The sequence below is a fragment of the Acanthaster planci genome, linkage group LG03 (genome assembly GCF_054643075.1).
Source record: "Acanthaster planci isolate LZ-2023a linkage group LG03, COTS_SCS, whole genome shotgun sequence".
Classification (NCBI taxonomy): Eukaryota; Metazoa; Echinodermata; class Asteroidea; order Valvatida; family Acanthasteridae; genus Acanthaster; species Acanthaster planci.
In genome coordinates this window covers 21,614,032-21,634,186 of record NC_141779.1, presented here as the reverse complement: position 1 = coordinate 21,634,186, position 20,155 = coordinate 21,614,032, and the positions used below count along the sequence as shown (strand labels likewise).

Here is a 20,155-nt window from a genome sequence, read left to right as displayed (position 1 = left end):
TCCTAATATTTGGAGATAAAGATGGTACATGTTAACTGAAGGTGATGGATGGAGACCCCCAAGAAGCATTGCTTGTCAACTGGAGACCCCATGCATGTAGACACTAATTACAGGAATAATACATACGGGTAGAAACTACAGGTAAACATCATTACAAATTAATTGCATGTAGAAAAGTAGCACATTCTTGTTCTTGAAATAAAAGACACCTTTCATGAACCATGCTTCCCTTGTGTGTGCCTTAACTTGCAAGCGATCTTTGTTTTTCTCCTTTATATTGCTTCCTAATATGCATAATTTAACCGTTGCTAACCAAGTAGTTCTTTAAGGTCTCAGTTACATGTATGTTAGATAATTGACGTCTGTTCAGCCTGTTGTACATGTATGTACAATGTAGTTGAATTTTAAGGTTTACGTTCTCTGAAAGTTTTCTCTCCGTCAGAGTGCAAAATTAAAAAAAAATTCCATATTTGGATGCCACATATTTCCTTGCAGAGACCAGTTAGCCATCTGAAAGCACTAAAATATACATGTATTTTATCCTAAAAAATCAAATTTTACAATGAAAATATTGAAGTACATGTTATGCATTCACAGAATTTGTCAGACCAATCTCATAGGGTTTTTGCACAGGGTGTCAAGCGGCATCTGTTCATATTGAATTCTCTCCATCCTGTTTCCTTCAAATAATCACCTTTATCTTGCAATTTTAAACTGTGGAATTTTGTTTTGAAAGGTGAACAGTAAAATCTGAAATTGTAAATTGGATGGAACCCCCAAACTCCTGTAGTCCACAGAGGACTGCTGTCCCCACCTCGTGCCTTATCTCCCTCTTACTCCCCTGTTACATGCTCCATGTGCTCTGATCACACAGAATACTAGAGTATGCCGTGGCGATGGTATTTCCTTTGTAAGTTTTCTGTGTAATGTGCCTGCGTGTATATTTATATCAGTCTGCCATTGATAACAGCTTTGCAAAAGTGCTGGGGGGGGGATTTCTGGCATTTTGCCAAAGATTGCCAAATGGCGGGATCCTGTTAGTTCAAGGGTTTCATCATACTTCTTTTTTTTGCCTAGTGTAATAGGCACAGACATGGGTGAACAAATGCACACATATTTCACCCTTACATGCCTCTGGGTGGAAAATGTACATGTACACTGTAAGCTTGCTACATGTAGGAAAGAGTGCCATACACGGACATCGCTTGACATCCCGTGTTCACTTATGAGACTGGTCTGAACATTTATTTTCTATGTACATTTACATGTAAATACTTCATATTGTCCTTGCTAAATTTGACCTTGTAGGACATGCTTTCACTTTTTGATCGTTGATAACCACTGCAGGGGAAAATAAGTGATGTCCATACAATGTATGGCTCTCTCTCCACCCACTTGTTATGCCTGACATGTCTGTCTCAACTATGGAACTGCTGCTGGGCTGCCCCATCTATAATCGGCGAATCTCTATAGAAAGTTCCTCGACCTTGTCCAAATTTATGCAGCTCACACCCAACAAAATTCACCAAAAAAATGCCAACCTGGCATTTCGTCCGCCACATATAAAACTTGTTTCTGCCAGCACAAGTTGTCAATAAATGAAAATTGACTTTGGCACATGCTGTGGCACGCACTGGCACTCTGTGCTGTAGTTGAGCTGGCTCAACTAGAGCATTGTTGTTTGGATGGCCGCAGCTGTAGTTGGGACTGATGCCATACATTTAGTTACGCATAATTTAGTCCCAAACTACACAATTTTAAAGTAATTGTATCACTTCCACAGTTTAATCTCACTTCCATCATTCCACATCTAGCAAGAGGTTTTAAAGGATTTCCAGCACAGTGGAAGATTGTGGAGTTTTTAATTAAGTCTGTTGCTGCATAGACAGTCTGTACAGTAAGTGAAGCTGGAATCTGTGGTACCAGTATGTTGGAGCCAAGGTGGCTCAATGCACCGGAAGCTGCTGTTCAGTGCAGTTTAATTTTTTATCCATATTAGTAAACAGTGCACAAAATACTTCAGCATGTCCGTTGAAATGTGTAGTGACACATCTGTTCTTATCTGTTCAAGAGACAGATTTCTATACACTTCCAGTTGCATGATCATGGTACTATACAGACACATGTGCATGTTGTAGGCGTTACTGCAAATATACATACATGTACATGTACATACCAGTATGTACATGTACATTACGTAGCAGTGCCCCTTAATTAATCTGGGGAAAGTGGGACAACTGCTTAATAAGTTTTGATCAAAGAGTTCATAAAGGTTGTGTATTCCTTTTAGTTTGATGCTTGACTGGGCAAAAGCATGACCTTGTGTGCATACATGTAAGGGTTCCGCTCGGTTCATTATCCAAGTTTTCACGTCAACCGGAACGTTGTGACAGAACGCCGTGGGTCGGAATTTGTGAGTTGTATTTCATGGCCCCATACCATTCTTGAAAACCTTTCTGTAGCTTGGGCCTCTTTGTTGCCGTATTTTCTGAATTTTTTTTTTTTTTAGTGAAAAAAGAAAAGCTAGCGAGGACAAGCCTATCAACTGAGTGCTTTCCCCCAAGGCTATAATAAAAAGCAGAGAAAATGGCACAGGCAGATTCCCCATTAATCATTGATCACCTTTATGTTCATGTACACTGTCTCATTATGTTAAAATAATAATATTTCTGCAACATAAAGAACATGTCATCTTGTGAGTTCACTATGCATCAGAAATATACGTGCATATAGTCAACTGTGCATCAGACACATTTTTTTAAAAAGTTTTAAACAATCCCGATGAGCTTGGAGAGTTACATGTGGATGATGCAATGTATTATGTTCTTCACGTGCATCTAGGTACATGTACATTTGTTTACCCATTCGTATTGGTTGACCTCCTTTCATTGCACTGTTGCTCAAATGAGGTCTGACTTTCTCACAGATATCGATGGAATCATTCAACTGTGACCAGCGACAACACAACCATGACTATCTGACAGGATGGGCATGATAAGAGACAGAAGAAGTGACAACATATGGGCATTCCAGGAACCCGTTTGAGAAACTCAATCCTAGGTTTAACAGGATTAAACAAAATTACATTACAAAAATTACAAAACAACATTAACAAAATTTAGGATTTTTGGGGGGGAGGGTCATTCCGTGGCAATTCATCAGGCTTTGCATTTGACCATCACAGTCTGGAAAAATTATTTAGAATGATGAATGACGTGTGTGAGAAACCTCCTGAACTGAAATTGTGTGTTTCACTATTTTGGGTAAACAAACTTTCACTCATTTGCATAACCATTTAATTTTAAACACTTGAATCGGAAAAAGTGTAGCACCTATAAAGTCAGGTGGTGTAAAGTTCATGAGTTGATTTGATTTCACAAAACCAAAAGGTAGCGTGAAGCACAGAGAAAATGCGTAAAAAGAAAAAGTGAAAGACCTTTGACCTCAATTTCTGAAAATAGATATGCTTCATATCTGTAATTTTTTTCAAAATGTCACTTTATCGGTAGGTGACACAAGATACATTATCCTGAGATAAGGCTGTGCTGCTGAACACTGAAGTATTGCCGCAGTACCAGTACTTTAAAAACCTTTGTGGGGATTTGGCAATTAAAGGTTTACGTATAATGTATACAGTGCATATATCTCCCTCAGTCCTTCGGTCCTAAAGATCAGAGTTCATTCGAAACCTAGGACCTGGCAAGTGTTTCTCATTGACATGCTTCCTTAACTCCAAAAATAATTGTTTGAGCTGGGCCTATGCTAGGCTGTAAAACTGCTCCAGGTGTTGAAGAATACACATGTACGTCCACGGACACAGTATGCATGTGCATGTACCAGTATGTCCATGGACATTGTACATGTATACATGTACATGTATGGACATCATCATCCTTAGCCCACAGCCCTGCCGGAATATTTGCTGAAGGCTTGTGGCCAATTATGATGGATTCCGAGAGGCTGGAGAGGCTCACATAACTTACCAGGAAGTTATTTGGTTTAGTTATTGACATCCTGAACAGTGTCTGAAACCTTTGAGCCTTCTGCCGATGCGTATTAAAAACTTCCTCTAGTGCTATCAAAAAAAAAAAATTTAGGCTGTGCACACTTTAAGTATAGGTTTTGAGATTGCTAGTTATCTGGATGTCAATAGCTTGCTGTATGTATTGTTTAAATTACTCTTCAACAGTTGGACTCGGTTCCTGGTGGAAGATGATGTTGCTTTGAATGGCTCAAGTTTCCCTGGGGGTTTAAGAGCAAAATGTATCCCAGTGAAAGCGTTGTTTATGAAAAAAAAAATCATGTTTAATGCAATTCATTGTAGAGTTCTCTTAATCTGAATCTTTATTTTCAAAGTGCAGAATGTCAGCATTCAGTGGACTTTCATCTTTCTGTGTCACATCTGTCTTTTTGTGTATCAGTGGCTGGTAAACTACGGCCAGCCCTAAAAGGCGAAAAATTAATGCACAAAGTGTTAACAACTAAGCTTACAACTATCACAACCACCAAGAAATCATTTTCACTACTGAATACTAGTAGTGGACTGATGCGCAGACAGTATACATGTACTGGTAGTGTTGCTTTAATGTCTCTGTAGCCAAAAAAAGAGTTGTTTTTCAGGTTCTATATTTAGGGAGAACAGGCAGCAGTAATGTTGTTTTGATGTTGAAAGAGGTCAGCAAGGGAACTTATGGTAGAAAAAAATTGTTCGAGGTTTTAAACATTATTGATTAAAAGCACTTGTGGTTGATCTCAGTCTTACTCAAAAGAAAATTAGTGATGTCAGATCAAATAATCATGCTGTGAATTTACAAAAGTTGAATACGTTTCAAACTCCAGCGAAGTGTGCTGCAAGTATTTCATGACTTCAAATTTGCTGCACTGTTTGGCTGAGGTGTGAACCTGCCTTCTGGTTAGGTAGGGAAAAAAAGGAAGAAAATTTCCTCAAACGGCATACATGTACCTTGTTCTCAATTGTTAATTGTGAACACTTCAATGATTACATGTCAGAATTATTTTACTGAATATAAATCCTTTTGTTTTCCGGCACAATTTCCCTCGAGTTTTTCTTTTTCATCGATCATTACTTCAGGCAGTCCACTTCAAACAAACCAGCAGACCGGAAAAGCCACTTTGTGGTAGTTTTAAAAAAACCCGGGAATACTTACCAAGCCCATTTTTTTTTGCACCAAAGGGTATTATTTGGAATTGAAAAGTCTTGTAGGAAGTCCTGTGAATGAACTTTGTGGGTGTGTGCCCATGGCCCTAGAGTGTGAGGGGAACATGTGTAAATCACAGGTCTGTTGACTCTCCTTGGCCATAAGGGTACCCGTATATGTTACCTGTTACTATCCAGAAGTGAACTTGCCAAGGCAGGCATTGTTCAGATGAATTGACTGTGACCGGAAATAATGAATGTAAACAGTGGCCCCATGGTAGCCACTTTGTGGCGGCAACCCATTCCCATAGATGTGTACATTATGGCTGGCTCTTTCTACAGATGAATTTTGGGCGCGGCCTCAGCGTAATTTAAGGCTCATTGCGTAATTTGACTGGAGACCTGGCTCACATGTGTGCGCTGATACATGTTCATGTTATACGGAGGTGGGCGGTGCCATCAAATTGTCTTCATATAGTGTACCGAAGTGAATACGTCGGCGCTCGGTGCTGTGTGTAAAACGCATCAGCGCAAGAACCAGCGTGTGAACCAACATGCGCGTTTTCTCCATTTGTTTGCAGTACACTTCCTGGTTCAAAATGACGTCACACTGTGGTACTTTATACATGTAGGACCTCCACGAAAAAAGATACGGTAAACCATGAAAAAGGGAAAATGGACGAACTTTATACGTTCTTAATGATCACCATCAATGGTTTTCATCATAAGCTACAAGTAGTAAGCTTTCCTTTGATGTCTTGGTACCAACTCTTTGGTCAGGCAGTCGCTGAGACTGTCATTTTGAAAATAGTACCAGTCCATGTACATTAGTGTAAACGGTATGAACATATCATGCTTGTTTGCTTTTGTGGGTGTTATGATGGTCACAGCTACCTGGTTATGGAGGTCGGGTTGCGACATATTTTTTATTTGATTATTAAACTTTTTTTTGTCAGTTGGAGTGCAGTGGATTGAGAAAGGGGTGGCTGGAAATTTCAAGTTTGTGGGGATAGTCTAAATTTAGCACATGATATGAGCAATAAATTTTTGTGGTGCAGAAATTACATCAGGCTGAATGTTCTGCCCTGTGGCAGTAAGGTACTTCATGTCTAGTAGGAGTCTATGCCTGCTAGTATCAAGCCTTTATTAGCTCAGTGTACTTACATTTATGCTGTGCAGTGTACGTGTTCATCTATGTACAGAATTTACCCCTTTTTCTCATCACCTTTCCAAAAACATTTATAAGAATGTTAGTGATAATATTCTTGCCATGTCACAGAAACAGCGCTATGCAATAAAAAATACACAGGTTATAAAAATAAACACAAAAATTGAAACTACATGTATATGTAACAATTAATGCTGAAAATGATGAGTTTTCGAGTTGGATTGTAGCTTTAAACACTGTTTTTTTTTTCCATTTCTCAGTGTTGAGAAGAAATGCCCAACTTTTTCTGCAGAAGGGTGCACTTGGGTGAAGTGTGTTGGCCTATAACATACATGTACATGTACATATAGAACATGTACATGCACCGGTAGTTCTAAATTTACACTGTACAAGCTAATTGCTTGAATGCTTCATGTTTTGTCCCGCTGCCTCTTCTGTTGGTTCAGGCTGACACTGACTGAACTTTCATGGATGAGGAATACTTTGCCCAATTTGTCATCTCGTGGATGTTTGCTGTCAATTTTCCACACTTGTCAGCAGGCTCATGAAACGATCCCTTCCCAAACTCCAGCCGCCACTTGACACTCTCCTGCATTACATTTATACAAAACCATATTTAACCTGTCGCGCGAAGTAAATGCATGTTTGAGCGCAAAAATCCAAACCTATTGAGACCTCTGATATTCATTCATTCATTGAAATGGTTTCCACGTAGTAGAGTTTAAAAAAAAGGCAGTTGTGATATACATGTAGTATGTATTATTGGATTGTGTGTTGATAGATGGGTTTGCTGGGCATTTCAAAGGCTATTCAAGTCAGGGGAGGTTTGAACAAGTTGGCAGAAGGCCAACAGAGCAAATGTACGTGTACATGTATGTATAATTTGCCAAATTTTTGTGGCTGAATTACATGTACATGTAACTTGTGTGGAGGTGGGTAGCTCAGTCTGTGCACATGGAGGGCTTGATAGAACATCGCCTCAGAATCATAGATGGCTAATCGGCCAGCCTAGCAGTTTGGTCCTGATTCCCTCATTCTCTGGGAGCAAGATGATCTGTAAAAACCATCCAGAGTTATAATCCCTGATGAGCTGTGGCAATCCCATGTTTCCATCCAAGGCAGAATTATCCAGCATCGTGCTGTGAACTGTTTAAGAATCAGATCATGCACGGGCAAATGGATTGGGTAGTGCGTGCGCTGGGTTGATTTTTTTTTTGTCCGGAACTTGTGGGTTCGTATCTCAAGACCGCACTCGGCATGTATGTGAATTATGCATCAGATGGAACTGGAGAGGACGAAACCAAGGAGCCAAATTCCAAGCCATCTCCCCAGGCCGTCACCAAAGATTTTTTGGTGGTGTGAAGTTCCCCCCTTGGTGCTATAGAAATGTGCGTGATGCATTGCAAAAGGGTTTTGGTGTGAAAATTTAAAGTAACGTCTCAAAGAGTGAGACAGATTGGATATGCACACATGTCTACACGCCCCCATACGTTTACTTGCCTAGGGGGACCGAAAAGGTTTTGGAGTTGTATTTTTGGCCCCACAACACAGTTTCGACTTGCCTAACAAAAGAAATTGTCCCCTTAACATACCCAATCATGTTCTTGTTACCTACCAAGTAGTCATGGGGGATTAGTACAGACATGTTGAAATACAGAAGTTAAGGGGAACTGAAACATTATGGAGACCAATTTTTGCTCTTTGCTCCCACAGTGCCATTCCAACTTTCCTCTAACGACGCAAATGACATCCACACAGGTTCACATTGCCTACCTAGTGTCAACCTTCCTTTGCTTTTGTGTAGCTAACAAAGCTGGCTGAAAATACATGTACATGTACTCATTTTTCCTGCACTGTGAACTCTCTTTTAAGCTAGATTTTTGTCGGTTTTCTTGACTTTCCCCGTTTCTACTGATAACCGTAATCCCAGAAAGAACACTCGGCTGATAGTCCATACAAGGTCCACACAACCTGCATTTTCTGGACCTTTTTTGTTCTCAGGTCCACACAGAGATGGCAAAGTTGACTCGCACACCCACACTCTTACCTTACATACCTAGTGTGGACATTCCTTTCTTTTTGTGCAGTTAAGAAAACTCAGTGAAAATACTCTTGAACTGGGAACAAAATTTTCAGCTGGCTTTTTGTACAAGGTTTCCTTGACTTTTTCTCTTCCTTTTATGACCCCTACCCCAAAATACCTCTAATTTTCTTTTTCAGAGAAGGGGAAACGTCCTGTGGACATGTGTAAGTCCACAGAACGTCTTCCTTTCCTGCATCGTGTGGACATCTTTTGTTCACAAGTCCACACTAGGTATGCAAGGTTAGTGCACCCCCATACCTATTCAAGTCCCAGGCTTTCAAGACCTAATCCTGCACAACTCAATGTAATATATTAAAAAAAAACAAACTAAAAACAAGCCATAACATAACCAGTATGGACTAATCAAGTTACTATGGTAATGCCATCACTGGTCACGTGAAGGAGAGCATTTCGTATGGACCCACTGTTCCGTGACAGTCACGCTGTACACAACTCAATGCTTTCTGCATTGGGGAATGTTCCAGTGAAATGGCTACTGGTGTCTGGGATGGATTATTGGATTTGTCTGTTTGAGCGATGTTCGTTGCTTTCTACCTGCATATTTAGTGATTTTCCCAAAGTGCGCTGGGCCTTTAAATTAAACAAGTTCCGAAAAACATCAGTGTAATGAATTCATTTGTACCGGTAGATGGCATGGAAGCAGAAATTTAAAGTATCTAGGAAACACTTGCATACATTGTACATGTACATACGTGTATGTAATAACACATACACCAGTATTAAAAATGTTGATAGTGCCATTGTATTAACCATGCCGACCTCAACAGAATGATGTCAAGAGCCACCCTGGTACAAAGAACAACCATCTGTTGGCTGGGTAAATGAAATTCAGGCTGGTTGGTATTGATCTTTGGCAGGGAACACCAAGATCGTATTTCCAGTCGTGGGATGCTGCTGGATTCAGCAGTCTTCAAGTTCCACTTGGCATACTGTTTGGTTGTAGAGGCTTTTGGTTATGGGGAGGGGAGAACATAAGGGGTAATATAATGAAATGTGCCCGTGTGTAATAAAACCTTGTTAGCCATGGGTATGCATATTGTACATGCACACTCGTTGTCTAGGCTCTGTTTTCAACTACCACCAGTAGTGGCTATGTACATGTACATACTTTTACTTGTACAAATCTGACAAAAGCTGGGTATTGTACCAGTAAGCAGTATGTACATATACGTGCACATGCACGTACATGTACATGCCGATGTACCAGTACATGTACATTGACATGCCGATCGCATGGGATATTTGATAAGGTTTTTAGTTGTTGAATGTCAAATGGTGAATGATGTGGTAGGCACATCCTAGCCCTGACACGAATGCAGCCAGACAACTTGGGGTCAGACAGGTATTTAGGTCAAGCTCTCTACTGCATGACCCTCAGTGCAGGGGTTGTGTAAGGTCAGGTGTATTGGTTACAAGAGCAGCCTTTCTCACACTACAAAAAGACAGGGGCGTGTGGGATATTTACAAGGAAGTACTACTTATTGCTTTGGCCAGGCTGAATTCATAAATCATGTCGTAAATGGTATACATGAATACATGCAGTTATGTACATCCATTATTTTGTGTGTGCATAGGACATTATTTATAATGGAAACCAAATGGGCTTCCAGGTTTGATTTATTAGCTGCTAGGATGTACACGTTGGATGTAGGTAGTTTTCATGTGAAAAGTTACGTCACCGAGATAAATAAAAAAAATGGTTGAATTTGAGCTTATGAAAAAGAGGTTGATTGTTCTTTTATGTTCATCTACATGTACGCTGTACACTACATGTACATGTACATACGTGTATGTACATGTACTGTTTCAACCTTGCTGGTACATGTACATTAACTTGTGAAGAGATGTAGCTTCTCCTTGTGTGATTTTGTCTACTGTCCTCTCTCTCTGTGCCTTTTTCAAATGACAGGAAAAATGTCTTTGTTTGACTGTATACTATTAAAACAGTCCTTTGCCAAAATGCTTGTTGCATATCCCCCACTGTATCATAAACGTCAGCTGTGGTACTTACTTGTACCCCCCCCATGTGAAATGAAAGTTTGCATCCAGGGAATAATTGGAAGTAAAAATTGCCTCAGCTACATGTACACAAACCGGAAGCAGCTTTGAAACAGATCCATCCCTGGTTCAAGGATTTTCTGAAAGTAAAAAAAAAAGGACTCAAAAAAATGTCTTGTTGGCAGGTGGTTTTTATTATGCAATTTTCTGTCCATCTTGAGAAGTCATCAGTTGCCCCCCTACCTGGCAGGGATTCCTCATAACTGGCAAAGTCTGGTAAATGGAGCAGGTTCTAAATCCAGACTGGCTCAGGGAGTGTGCATATTTGCCATGTGGCCTTCTCACATGACCGATGATGACTGCCAATGATAGCATATGAGGAATTGTGAATGGGAAATGAGAGTTTTTTTTTAATACCGATGATAACCATTGGGAAATTTTCACAGGAATGGAAATGATCCAGAACTTGGTTCATCTTTGCCTCTAGCGGCACCACATCTTTGACATTGTAAGTGGATCGTCTGACACATGGTGCTTGCTCATACACTTTGGGTGCTTTGATACATTACATGTAGGCCTGCATATGTAAATCAAACTTGCAGTGCAATACCAGTATGCTTAAACCTACACGCACTGTACACCTGTGTAAATATGTTTTTTATTTTGATTCATTTTTGATGGAATAAGGAAGACTGCATTGCTGCATTGAGATAGTAAGTTTTTCATTCTGTGTTAAGATACATTGAAGGTGCCATTGAAAATGTACATATACATACATTGAACTTGAAAGTATATTTTACAATTCAAGAATTCAAGAATATTTTTCAGGCAACCATTCCTTTTCTACATGTACCAGTATTCTGATCAATCAGAACTGGTGCTCTTCTGTAAGGTGTGGGGATGCACATGCTGATCAGCTACGCTACACAAAACGAATAACTATATGTACCATGAAGTGGCACAGCCCCCCTTCCCAAATTGTTCCCTCCAAGTTTATGTGAACTTTTGACCATAATTGTAGTGACTCTGACCAAAGTAGATACAAGTACCAGTACAGTGTAAATAGGAAATGGCTTTGTATATTTATGTTAATTTAGAACTTTCACAATCTTGAAGTTTTTTTTTATTTGGACCATGTACATGTATATCGAACTTTGTGTGCACTTTCATTTTGCGCCGGAAATGTAATGCTTTGTTATGTAGGCCCTCATGTACTTGAGAAGGCTCTTAAAAATTAGTGGCCAATTAATCTGTACATACCGTACTGTACTAATATTGTAAGGATAAATGTTCCTTTAATCCAAACCCCATAGAATCCCCTGTTTCATGTCCTGGTTTTGTGGTATCATTAGTGGATTTGAGACTGTCCAGCCTAGTCACCCAGTCTAACTCCTTAAATGAGCCTTGAAAATGGAATGTTTGAGTGCATAGACTGTGCTGTGAGTGGGCTTGTGTTGACAGGAATTTTTCTAATCCTAGCAGAAATGCCAGGCCTTTACAGCATAGAGGAATGGAAGTCTCAAAGACCAGTGGATTTTTTCTGAGATTGCAGTTGGTGGAGATGACCACACAGTATAGTCCCTCTGTGTGACAACCCCAATGTGATATTTACATCAAGGTGAAGAATGTTGGCCGAAATCCAAGGACCATGCACACAAGCAAGGTCCCCAAGTTGGACCTCGAGGGCAGGCTTGTATATTTTTGAATTGCGTGAGTGCCGGTTGATGCTGAACATGTACGGTTGGCTGGATTGTGTGAAAAGAGCTACAAAGAGCTAGGGTACTGCATGGCACAAGTGTCAAGTTTGCGGACGTGAAAAAATGTAAACATTGGAGTAGGATTGCACGATACCTTGTGAGTTGGTTTGTCAGTAAGGGAGGGGTGTTAAAAAAAACACTGAAAACAAGATGACCTATTTGTTGCAAGCTGCTGTCCTCGAGGAGTGATATTATGAGTACAAATGAGTCCAGTTCCCATACAGACTGTCTGGTACATGTATGTACCGGTATGTATGCATGGATGCAAGTGTATGATGTTTTAATTCACCCGTGGAACTCCAATTAACATTCCAATTAACTGGTACTACATGTAATATTTTAGTGGGACCTATACATCCACCGGTAGCCTGACTGAGCAAATTCAGGCCCAAGTGGTCAGTGACTGTGGACGTAGATGTAGTGTGTTTGCATAATGCACTGTGTACTCTGATGAGCACTTGTCAACAAATTCCCTAACACCTGTTGACCAAACTGCCAACACTGTAGATACAGCATGACCTCTGTGACCTACTTCTTGTTGGTTTGTTGTCCTTCGTGTTAAATTAACATAAAAATGAGTGTGCTTTCATATATACCGCGGGTACGTAAATTCCAGGAATCATACATGTATGTAAATTGAATACACATACAAAAATACATGTACAATATGTACATGTAGGAATAGCATTACACTGTTTCTTAGTTTTAACTTCAACCTTGTTTGCAAATGATGGTCTTCTTTGGTATACGTTGTACGTTTTGCATATCGATATGTATGTGTATTGTTTGTGTATTGTATATGTACATGTACTTGTTTTGTGCCCATACAGGCTATGTACATGTATTATACACCTACATGTACCGGTATGTACTGGGTACACGTACAAACATAACTGGTTACAGAATTGTGCATTTCCAGTGTTTGTTTGAACAATTTAATTTAATTGTATGGAAATAAATGGCGTACATACAGGTTCTAATTTCACCACTTTGTTCACAAGTGCTTGCCACCGTCTAACGATGCGCATGTACATTGGACTTTATGTTTTCAGGTGGGTTTCTCTTAAGACGTTGGACAATATTTGGCCATATTGCACATCCATTTCTTTGCTCTATGCGCCGACCAACAACAAAGCAGTTGGTGGTTACATGTACAACCACCAAAAGGCACCTGAATTTGAAGCAGTCAGCAAAAGTGATGGATTTTCAAAAAAGCCTACTGTATGAGTGAGCCAGCCACACACACACACACTAATTCCATTCCTTATGTTCTGTTGGCCTGGCCAATGGGAAGTCATGATTTTTCCTTTCATGAAAAACCTCAGGTTATGGTTTATCTTCAAAGGGTACAGTCTGTTATTTGCAGTTTTCTGAAAAGTATTGACAAAATTATTCTTGAAAGTCATGTAGGACTAAACTCCCTGTGACATCCTTTCTGGCAAGCTGTCAATTTAGAGGAAGCAACAAGAGAATGCCATTTCCAACGATGGGTCTGAAGATATATGTTCTGGAAAGTGCCATGAATAATTCGTTCTTAGTGCAGCAAAGCACGCACAATCATTGAAACATATGCATGCACAGTTGCTGTAATCGCTAGTACATGTATCAGTTGAAGGAGAGTGTGTCCTGGATGCTTAATTTGGCACCAAAAATATAACTCGGTAATCTTTGATTTGAAATGAGATCCTGGAATAATGTTTTTCTCGTGTATAGAGCACTCATCAGGCTGAAACTTCATCAGGTTTTTGTAAGGTGCCCTTCTTTAGAGTTGGAGTAGGCCCTATACATGTACATGTGTGTTTGTTGCCTCAAAAGGAATGTAATGTGCAATTGACAAACGATGGACTGTTCGTACCTTTAAGTAGATTTCTAGATTTGATAGATTTTCACCTTTTTCTTTCCTAACCCTGGGGCACCCCAAGTGTTGACTCAACTGTTGCATTATATTAGTGAGGTTGGGATCTGTTCTGCACGGGTGGTTGTCTAAACTTGATTCAAGTCCATCCGCGTGTCTGATCAGTATCCATTTTGCCGGGTGCATGGCCAGACGTGCTCTTGGGATCTTGGTAGCAACATGTACATATGTACATGATATACATGTACATCGTACTTCACATGGACTTGGCTAACACTGCACGCAAGGAATTGCTCAGTCAAAGATATCATTAGCCACAGTTAAGACACAGCTGCAGACCAGGATCAAGTCTAGTCTTTGACCCACTTTCAATGGAACATTATACCCCAGAACACATTGAGACATCTCGGCCTCGAAGCTGCTGCTTTCCACACCATTCGTCCCATGGACTTGAGCTCTAGCGTGAATTTCCTGTCATTCAGTCGATTGTTTTGACATCTAATATGGGCAGGGCCCGGAGGAGAAACACACGCCCCTCGCTCCACACCCCCCCTTACACCCCCCCATGTCACGCTTTTTCAAATATTTGTTTTAATGGTAGCCACGAGTGCCACCTCTCATTTATTTTCTCCCCGCTTCAAGGGCAGTTTACAACCAAGGCATATCGAGATGGGTCATGTCTTTGTAAAATCATCAAAAATAGTACACGCTCTTCAGTGATAACTTGTGATTATCACATGTACATTTTGTGTTTGAAGTGAAAGCGTCGTTAGATTAATTCACTTTGATAAAAAGCTGAATAAACAGTGATGTTTTACCTTTACACATTTTGGAATTTTTCTAGAAACCTTTGTATAGGCCTACATGTATGCACTGGGATGCAAATTGCCCAAATAAAAAAAACTACCGGTAACTCGAACGTTAAATGTACATGCAGTGGTTTTGTGTGTGACTCGGGTGATGTACATGTATTTGCCCACTTCAAATATAGAAGCATGATTTTCACCTGTGAGGTAAGAGTGTTAAGGAACATGAAGGCTCCTTTAAGTGTGCACAAACAGGTTGTGGGGAAATGAGAGAATTAAACGCTTTGCCAAAGTTATATGTGTCGTGCATCTGTTTGGCTGAAGGGTTCTGTGGCTTTCCCAACTTGATCAGATTAAGTAACTGCCCTCTAGCTGGCTGTCTCAGGTAAGTCAACATTTGTTAATTTTAAGTGCTTGTACCATATACTGAAGAGTTTGAAACTGTATTCTTTCCATGTGCAGTAATGTGACATGTTTTTGTTAAATTTCTTGAAGTTCTTGCCCTATTTTCTTACAAATGCACAAACCATTTCAGTACATGTATGTGTTTAGACACTAAGTATTCAACAAGGAAAGGGTAATTTTTTCGACTTTTGAATTCTAAGTTAACAGGTGATGTGCATACATGTCTGATGTCTGTTTGTGTACATGTACATAAACAATTGCAATTGCAGTGTAAAAAAAATCCTAACATTTGAGGTTTAAAACCAAACCTACATGTAATACTTTGAAAAAAGAAAAATACTAGTGTGATTATTCTTTACTGTCAGAAATTTTGAATGAAAAAGCAACATGTAATAATGTTATACAAACACCAGGCATAATTGGTTTCTAACTAAACAAACATGTGAATCATCTCTTCCAGTAGCAATTTGTCTTTTAGGGCTCTTTTATTTTCTAAGGATACACATTCAGCCTGTGGCACATGGGAAGTTCACTGTGATCACGGCTTCCGCTGATAAGTGTAGCCTTGTTGGACATTGAGTGGCTTTGGACTTTAGGAGGAGGCCAGACGTCCCAAGGCAGATGAACTCTGATTGTTGTTTGCTTCATCTGCCGCTCTCATCTTCAATGAGGCAGAGCTCGGGCCAGGAAGGGAGAAGAGATGCCCTCCCGAGAGGCTCTCTGCCTCCCACTTGCATCAGTTCTCATCCCTTTGTGAGTGGGACCGTCGTTCATGTGCATATAATGCTAAATAGTCTTTGTTAGGCGGATCAGTCGTCAGATACTGTACAATATCCTCCAACAGTTGCGAGTAGGATTGTTGATGAGGTGGAGATAATGCTAAATACTGTAGTTCTTGTTTGGCCCATTGGCCTCAAATTCAATATCCTGTAATTTGAAGATCCACACGTACATGTGTGCCTTGGGAATACAGGAAAAGTTTTTCCCACACTGGTCAATTTTGAGGCTTTCACTTAAACCTGCTACTTGTATGTAATTATGGAGATGGAGCGCAGAACTTCCCATTTTAGCATGTTATCCCGAGGATATTGCAATTCGTTCTGTGAAGACATATGTATTTTTTGTCCAGGAGCAAGGGGGACGTGGTAAATGCAAGTGTGTGTGATCAGTAAGGAAACGAGAACGAAATATGAGAAGAGTAACATACGTATGTTGTCGCCAAGGGGGCAAATAGAGTGATTCACTGTCACCGTTTCTCGTTGGCATTTGTCACTGGTGCAGACTCTGTCTTAAAACTCCCTGGCAAACATCGAGTATTTGCCCGGTCACTAGTGAGAACAACTGTAAATGAAATAAATTCACACTCTCTCTCTAAAGTTAAAGCCATTTCAGTGTACATTCTGGCATTGGAGTGTATGCTACCGTATATGTCAGTGTAAAATGTATGTCAGAAGTCATGAAAAAGCTCGCTTGCTAGCACTTTTTTTTTTTTTTTTAATTTCCAAAGGAACTTGAAATGTTAAACACTGCTGTTTGCGCTGTATTTCTTTTGGAGGTTCGCCAACTCACAGCATCATGCAAAGGGCTTTGGATCGTGACATCCGCCTCGCATGTTCAGCACGCGATGACAGTTGCATCCTGCAACTTGAGATTCATTAAGCTCCAACCAGCTCTAGCAGGACTGGACACCCGTCTGTAAAATTACAAATCTGTTGATTGAAATTAATATCGCAGATTTTCGCGGAAACCAGGAAATAGCTCTGGAGATGTGTTACTCGGTGAAAATAATTTCTGAAAGATACCATGTGCTCATGTAGAGGGCAGTGCTTTCCCCTCAAAGATTTTTTAATTTCCCCCTTCCCCCCAAATATCATCTACCGGTACATGTATACTGTAAAATGTTGTGTCCTAACAAATGAAGGCTACCGGTATGTCTGGGTGTATTTCTTCCCAAGCAGATGCCAACCCTTTCATTTTCCTCAACTGAGCTTTCACATTCTTCTAATATTTGGGATTCTCTTCAAGATAAGCTCATCTTGGCAACAACCACAGATAATCCGCGTCCTTTCATGTCAGAAAGAGACTACCCTGTTGAGAGACTACCCTGTTGTCTGATCATCCAAACTATTTTTTTCCCTCTTTCCTGTCCTTTTGTAAGGGGGAGGAGGTACAGTACTTTCCGTTCAAAATAGTTGGCATTGCTGCGGGTGGTACAGATACATGTGCATCTGGGAAAAACATCCCCCAAATATCTACCTCAATTCCACTTAGAGGAGCGTGTGGCTTGAGGTTGCCCTTTTCCTGGAGGAAAGATGGAGGGTCCTCAAATCCCCCGTGCGTGCATGATTACCGATTGGGTCAGTCCCCGTACAGGAGCTAGATTGCATGCGACGCTTTACATGATCGTGTCCCGGTATTAAAGTAGGTCAGTCCGGTGTGAGTGCTCTTTTGCAGTCTCTCTTCATCAATTCGGTGGCTTCGTCACGATGACGAGCTCCCCTCTCTCTCTTGTCTGGATGCTGACGGGAGCACTTGAAAAATGCGCAGATTCTTTGAAATGAGAAGAATAATAAAATCAAGAGGAGGACACACGAGGTGTACTTGCGTCTGCAACTTGGAGCAAACTCTGTCTGCGCATGGCAAGTTTGCATTAAATTGTCGGGTGCAGATTGACGGGCAAGGGGGTTTATTAGGCTGGGGGAAATGTTACGAGCTAATGAGAAGTTTGGCAAAATACATTCACGGACCGGTAGGCTGCAGGAAGGGGAAGCATTGGCACCAAGCAACGGCGAGACATGTTATCTCGTCCAGATTCTACACTCGTATCGGCCTCGTTACTCGTGTCTCTCATTACTATCCTCTGCCACAGGGAAAACTACACCGTTTTGAATTATTGGCTGATCATGTTGTCACCCTCTCCCCAGTTCAGGAGTTCAGTGGTCCCCGACATCACACGTACATGTATGATGTGCAATGATTAACCTAATAATTTGCCAAAACTGGCACGTGCCTGGATAGCATTCATGCATCGCCCGCCTGGCGTACCACAGATGTTCATGGATCATGTTCGTTTGCCTATCAATCCAGTCTGGAAGTTGGTTCAATATTGGATTGGTATTAACCAACCATTTACCCTTCTGTGCTCCCCATTGTCCGAGGGAGGAGGATGGAAATTGATTTGGTTTTTTTATAAACCGTAAAAGTGCAGCAACAGAGTGACGGAGCTATGCACCAGGTTTCAAAATTTGATGTCTGTGGTGCTTTGAAGTGAAGGTTTTTATGAAGATTACTCCGTTCTCACATCATTGATTTAAAAAAGTCCTGTCAACATGTGTTTCTTATTCAACAACATGCCACAAATGCCTGAGTGTTAGTTGTGGAACAGTTGGCAGTCATACATGTATCTGTGTCACATGCATTAACATTTTCATGTACAGTTGTGCTGATCAGCACAGTCACCAAATGCGTTGATGAAAAACATTTTCCAGCGCGATATTTTTAACAGTTACTGCACATGCACACTCAAGGCAGAAACTGCCCAGTGTGCCCATGACTGACTGTCCAAACAATCAAATCTCCGAGGACGGATCAAAGGCACAACCAGAATGTGCTCAACAGTGCCAGTTGTTCCCCTGATGTCATACGTAACGGGACTGCTGATTGGCCAGAATGCCATGTCGCCGTGCGATGTCTTTGAAAAGTCTCTCAGGTCTCTGAGCACTGCGGTTCATCATCCTCTTACTTGGTTTGTCCTCAGGCAGTGTAAACAGTCCCATAAAAAAACACTGTTTGATATTTTTAACCATGCTGAATATCCTATATCGCATGCCATGTGACGAGCCCTTCTAAGTGCGTTGCATTACAGGAAGTGTACCTTGATTAACTGTAGCCAGTGGTCATACTTTGGGAAGGAAAAAAAAGAGGGGGAAAACAAAAAGAATGCGTCTTAAAAAAAAAGAAGCAGTCAGTAATACGGCCGTTTCACTATAGTGCGCCACCAAGAGTTTGCAACGCGTTGGCCAATCACAATGCATGAAATTTGTCGCACTTGGAAAGAGTCGACAAATTTCACGCGTTATGATTGGCCAACGCGTTGCAAACTCTTGGTGGCGCACTATTGTGAATCGCCCATATTGGAGCAGGAAATATGGAAGTCCTGTAGTTTCTGTAATGCAATGTCACACTCAGGGAACATATTTTCCTGCATTATATTTTAGGGCAGCTGAGTCTATTTTCACATGGGAAAAAAGAGAGGGAAATAATGGCAGTGCTAATTTTTAAATATTTGTCTCCTTCGTAGAAAAATATAATGAAATCATAAATAACTTCAGCTTTTTTTTGAGGCCATGTAAAAATTATGAAACAGCCGATCATCCAGGTCTTTCTAAAACGAGGAGGAAGGGGGCTGTTTTGTTTTAAAATTTTTTCAAGGTGGCCGCATTTTTAGAAGTATGTAAATTCAAATTGCCTGCCAGCTTTTACTTCAATATGACACAACTTTTTATTAGCTATCCTACTATTAATTAGAGTCAAAATATTTACATGAACAACATTCAACGTGACAGTCAATAGGTATGGAAAATGTAGCTTTTCTTTCAGAGAGAAAAAAATAAGAAAATAAGGATGCAAGTGGGAACAATCAAGGGAATTCTCTCTCTCTCTTTTTATGTGTTCTAATTAATTGAGTAACTCACTAAAGAAGTCATCTGTGGTACCTTTCATTAATGTTGCTCCTTTTGGCTTTTAATTGACTCGCTGTCAGATCGGGTAAATGGGGAAAAAACAGATGATGGATGCTGTCTGTTATGAATTTCCGCCATGTACTTAAAGCCATCCATTTGATTTTGGCACGGTTTGAGGGCTGGAAAGCTGCTGCGACCGGGCGGAATGTATCAAGTTTCAGA

The 20,155-nt window shown here is 40.5% G+C and overlaps 1 protein-coding gene across 3 annotated transcripts in view; it reads left to right on the top strand.

The window, feature by feature from the left end:
* Positions 1–20,155, top strand: part of LOC110991040 (prolow-density lipoprotein receptor-related protein 1-like) — a 124,935-nt gene that overhangs the window by 811 nt on the left and 103,969 nt on the right. The window lies entirely within an intron of this gene.